Below are 5,984 nucleotides of genomic sequence, written 5' to 3'. Positions count from 1 at the left end.
TACAAATAGCCTACATCCTTATTGGGAATATCTTCCTTATTAGACTAAGAAATAAAGGCTGAAAATAAATGGAGATTTACTCCTTATTAGTTTCTACTTGATCCCCAAAGAACGAATACATCAGTGGCATTTTTTTTTTTTTTAAGTAAACGAATTCATTAAATGCGCAAGGGGCACAACCCAAGTAGACAGGATTAGGAGGATGTATACAAGAGAAAAGCACCCCATCAAGATCAAGAACAAGGAAAGATAGCAAAAAAATATACAAAGCTAGAAATATTGAGAAGGGCGTTAACAGAGATCTACTCAAAAGAGTGATTTAAGAAAACACAGGATTAGCTCCAAACTCTTCCAAGGAAAAGGAGTGCCAACAGTACATGCAAGAAACCAACTTTAAAAGCACAAAGTGACTCCATCATGTGCGATTGCTAGGTCCAACTACATGCAAAGATTGACGCGAGAAGCAAGAATTAAAGGTAACCGAAGCCATGATATTTTTCCTTTTCCTTTTTTTGGACAATTCTAACTGACCCCAACCCTAAATATTTTATGAATAGCAGCAGTAATAATGTTGAAGATGCTTACCTGAGTATGCTGGTGAGAAATGAACCTGTGGTTTTACAGTTATCTATCCGGCAAACTTTATCTCTCTTGACTCCACTATTATGGTGAACATAGGCAAGATGTACTCCAGCAATCTCAATAATGTCTTCTGCATATGACAGTGGCCCTTGCATTATTTGTGCCACATCTAAATCAAACAATGATAATGATCAATCTCAAGACCAAGAAAGAAGAGTGGAAGGCTAAGTCAGAAACACCAAAACTAACCAAAAGTGGCAGTAAATTCGCAAATTATTTCAGCAGTCCGAAAAGATTGCCAGGAAGATTAATAAAGATACATACCTCCTGCAAGAGTATAAGAAAGTTTCACATTCGCCAAAAGCAAAAATTGCCACCATCAATCAAGAACTCTCAAAGGCAGAAGCTATTACTTGGATGCAAATATTGGCCCTTGCTTTCCAGAATCATTGACTCCGATGTGCCTAAGATCGAATAAAGCCCATTAAAGATGAAAGTCTCATTTGTCCTTAATTTAAGTACTTTTGATACGTACAGGTCAAATGACATGTCAAACTCCCTCATTTTGCAGTACATCTTAATAAGTATCTTAAATGGAACGTGATCCATTGGTAAACCAGCTTTCTCTATCTTGGCAAAGAGCTCTTCAGCCTCCTTCACATTGCCTCTCATACAGTGACCTCTAATTAGTTCAGTGTAAGTTATTATATCAGGGTCATAATTAACCACTTCTCAGCAATTCATCATGTAATTGAAGTGCTAAAGGGGTGTGCCCCAAGTTACAAGCAGCGCCTATTAACAAATTGTAAGTAACAACATCAGGATAAAGACCACAGAGAAGCATCTCCTTCTTAAGAGAATAAGCACCAGCAATGTTCCCTCCTTTTACTTGTGCATGAACCAGTGCATTATAAGTAAATGTGTTTGGAAGAACACCAAAAGCCATCATCTGATCTCTGATGGATAATGCATTACCCAGATCTCCACGTCTTCCATAACAATCAATTATTAGGTTCCATATCTGAGGCTCGGGCACTATTGAATTTTGTAACATACAAAGAAGAAATTCATGAGCTTTGACAACTTCTCCATAAGCACATAGGCCTCGAATAATAATTTTGTACGAAATTGGATCAGAAGCAACTTCCATTCTAGCCATAACACCATGGATATAAAAAGCCTCATCAAATTTCCCATCATTTCAAAGGCCAGTTATAAGAATATTACAAGTAAAAACACCATGAAGTAAACCTCTTTTATTTTAATAATTTTATGAAGGGTATTTTTGTCATTAGGGGGACATTGACAGTTTTTGGTATTTTTTTTTTTTTTTTGGGGGGGGGGGACATTGACACAATTGGTAGTTTGGGAGGGGGACATTGACAATGAAGTCGTAGTTTGATGGGGTTATGTATACTTTTCCCAAGATATTAATATCAAAGCAACTAATTTCTTTCTTTTTACTAATTTCAGTTACACATCCACTCATCCACTTGGCAGGAAATTTCAGGTATCAATTACTGAAATTCTTCTGGTCATATAGTTGGCAGGAAATTTCAGCTATCAATACTTTCTTTTAACCAGCATTATCCATCACTACAGCTATGCGGCATTTCCGCATGTTTAACTGGTAACACATATCATATAATGGGAATTTCAAGTCTACTAGATTTCTGTAAGGAATTTCAAACTCTCTAGGTTTTCTAGTAAAGGTTACTGGGCTGCGTAAAATTGACACAGAAGCAACCAACAGTCCTTGCAATAGTCTCTCATCTTAAAAAATTTCAAAAATCTGAGAAGAAACAAATATAAACCCCTAATTTATCTATTTTTCCTTCAATCTCAATGAGTACAAAAATCAAAGGCTGACCTCATCATTTTCAAACGTTCCAAACTGTCCTTCAGCATTGTATCCAACACATTGAAAACTGCATATGGATCTCTTTCATCATCATCATCGTCAAAATCCTTTTGCTTAGAACACCAGCCTTGGGCCCTCAACCGGTATTGTTCACCCATAGCTGCCATGAGATTTTCAAACGAAGAAGGCTGTAGATCCTCATTCCCGCAAGTCCTTCACATATGTGTTAAGAATCACAGAAAGCCAATTACAATCACAATTTTATTTTATTTTTTAATAAAAAAAAAAAAAAAAAAAAAAAAAAGTGCGCAAAGAACAAGCACACAAACAAACAAAAACAACAGAGAAATCTAAAACCAGTTAAAAGAAATATACATTAATATGATGTTCACTGTTTTTTAAATCAACTAAGAGATGGAATTATCAACATGCTTCTTTCTTCATTCTTTTCCATATACAGTCCCATATATTAGTTAACCAAATTTTTGGTGCAGAGGCAAAAATTTGACACCACCATAAAGTCTTTTATCCCAAACCCAGATGAAGAACATGATTGTTACATATAAGAATTGCCGCAACTCGGTATATGCCCTGTTACACCAAAAGGACTAGTCGAGATTACATTTAGAACCCCTTAAAATTACTTATAACCCTTAGTCTCACCTAGTAAGGAACTATCCATGTAACACATTCATAATCCATCCATCTAATGTGGGACTTATTTTCTGGGGTATCGCAAGTATTCCATAATTTCATAAAACATTTATGCAAGAGAGAATCCATAATGAAGCTTGAAAAGGGGGGGGTGGGGAGGGGGAGGATGGAAAGAAAAATCAAAGTTTCAAAAGTTGAAATTATTCTCTGCTTTCTCATAAGTTTTTTAAGGAATCGAGAAGAAGCTAAAGGATTTTATTTTCTTAAAGTGAAAGTAAGAAAAAGAAGCAAAACAAAGCCAATAAATGAAAATAAATAAATATACAAATTAAAGGTAAATTGTATAATATTTAATAGATATAACACTTCATTTAGTTTCTTAAAAGAAAAACTGAAGGAAATGAAAACAATATATCTATGTATGTATTTCATAAAAAATCTCAATTGTTACCTTATCCAAGAGCTGATGATTTTTTTTTAATTACAAAGGAAAAAGAAGCATGGATTTTCTTTTCGTCTTTATAATCATTTTTCTTAGCAACCAAACAGAGTGTGAATAAAAAGAAGAGAGTTACCGAGAATTAGAATCAAAGTTGGTCTTGCAGCAAAAAAATGTTGGAAAATCAATATTATTTAGACAATTTTTTCTTATAAATGGTTTGGAGAAATTTTCTCCAATCTTAATCATTGTGGCAAATTTTTATTGCACGTCTGATATTTTTCAAATTTTACTTTTAAATGGGTTGGAAATTTTTCTCCAATCCTAATCTTTGTGGTAGAATTATATTTATTTTTCGTGGGACATATGGTCCAAGCAGAAAAGGCAAAAAAAATTGAGTACTCATTCATGAGAATATGAGATCAACCTAAACACTTAAAATAATAAGTCGTGATAGAGCTGCTGAATATAGTGACTTATTGAAGATATAAAGGTGTTATGCCCCTGTTTTGGGTAATGACGGGAATGTGAACTTAGTCAAATGAATGGATAATAAAGTAAAGATAAAATATACATACATTCCAAACACATGTCTGAAAATTTAAACATCGAATACATATTTTTCTTATATATATATTCTTCTTATAGGTTAGTCAGTACAATAAAAGGCCAGGGGTTCAAAATACATTGTACAATGCTATGTCCAAAGTAAATTTGGGTCCATAAGGAAGAATTGTTGCGCAGGGAAAATCTGTTAATGTATTATGTAACTCTCGTGCATTACCCTTATAATTTTCATATGTTACATATTGATTATGTAACTCTTGTAATCCCCATACATTACATATTGATTATGTAATTATTGTATTCATGATTTCATTCAATTATAAATGGGTCATTTTATTGTACAATACTTTCTATCAAGGAATAAGAGCAATAATGTAATCTTTTGATCTTTATTCTATAAACGTAAGTCATAAATCGAACCAAATAAAATTTATTAATTGTTTCTGTTTCTGTTTCTCTCTAAGTCATTAAACACCGCGACCCTAAAAGGAACCCCATTAAGATGACAAAAAGCGCCATTTGAAAAGCTTGTAAGGTAAACAGGTGAGTTGAACAACTTAATAAATACACACAAACAAAAGGTTGAAACATATAAATATAATTTAATGGAAATTTGAGTCACAAATAGTGCAATACTCGAAACATAACAAATACCTTTGAGTGCAACAATAACCTTTACAAGACAAAAGAAATTAGATAAGTGAAAATTAAATCATAAATTAAGTAGAATATTGAGAATAAAGTTGTCATGCCCCAATTTTTGTAAGTAATTACCAAGGCGGAGTTATGTATTCTCAAATGCACAATATTTAAGTCATCAGTAAATCCACAACAATAGTTCTACAATCCATGTTGTTAATTTACTAATTACTCCGGCTTTCTACACCATTCAGTTTCATTTAGAAACAAAAAATGGGGAGACAAACGGATGAGTTTGGGAAAACTCCTTAAGTGGATACATAAAAATAAATATAACAATTTTAAAATTTTCCAAGAAATTATGAAATAATTATTTCATGTCAAATTCCCCTTTCATGGGGGAATTCTTTTTGGATTTCATACAAAAAGATACTCTAATTGAAAATTCTTGGGAGACAAATTCTGCTTTTATAAAATAATATTTACTCTTTACATAATCATCTTCCTTGGAATTTTATTTACTACATATAACCTTATCCTTAAATGTATATATACATTTCACATCTCATATCATTAAATGTATGTATATATACAAGTACATCTAAAGCAAGAAAATTATCATGAAGCAACATGAGCTATACACATATACACATGTTTCACGTCCCATATATTATGTATACATATATATATCTAAAGAAGAAGAAGAAGAAAAGAAAGAAAAAAAAAAAAAAAAAAAAAAAAAAAAAAAAAAAAAACATCAATGAATCATATACAATGCAATTTCTTATTTTACTGCCTTCTCTTGCTCTGTGACCTTGCACCCTTAATCTGTAGCCGCAGTAAAAGTATTCTATGGGATGAGACTACCCGATTAACTCGATCTGCGTACACTCATAATAGGAATATCCCATGCCTCATTAATTATCACCATTTGAGCTGGTGCTCGTGCTCATTCTTGCCGTCAATGTACTTGCAAATTCAGCAGCCACAAGGCCCTCACGAATAGAGTTACTTGGAAAATGATTTTTATGTGGCAAAACATATTCATATTTATTGAAATTAACAAAATATATCAAAAAATAAAAAGAGTATAGCAGGTTTTTCCAGACATGCTTAATTAGCCATTTTCATCTTTAGGCTAAAATAATTAATCAATTCATTAAAAAAAATCTCCATTCGATTATGCAAATCAAATATAAAATGCATTTGTGATGCATTTGGAGTTGTATTGTTCACATATGC

General features: G+C 32.6%; 1 pseudogene; it reads right to left on the bottom strand.

The window, feature by feature from the left end:
- Window positions 1–428: 428 nt before the first annotated feature.
- LOC133871461 (pentatricopeptide repeat-containing protein At5g24830-like) lies at window positions 429–3,703 on the bottom strand (annotated as a pseudogene).
- Window positions 3,704–5,984: the final 2,281 nt, after the last annotated feature.

Source organism: Alnus glutinosa, chromosome 6 (assembly GCF_958979055.1).
Source record: "Alnus glutinosa chromosome 6, dhAlnGlut1.1, whole genome shotgun sequence".
Lineage (NCBI taxonomy): Eukaryota > Viridiplantae > Streptophyta > Magnoliopsida > Fagales > Betulaceae > Alnus > Alnus glutinosa.
The sequence above is the reverse complement of the archived record's forward strand: the minus strand, read 5'-3'. Positions and strand labels throughout refer to the sequence as shown.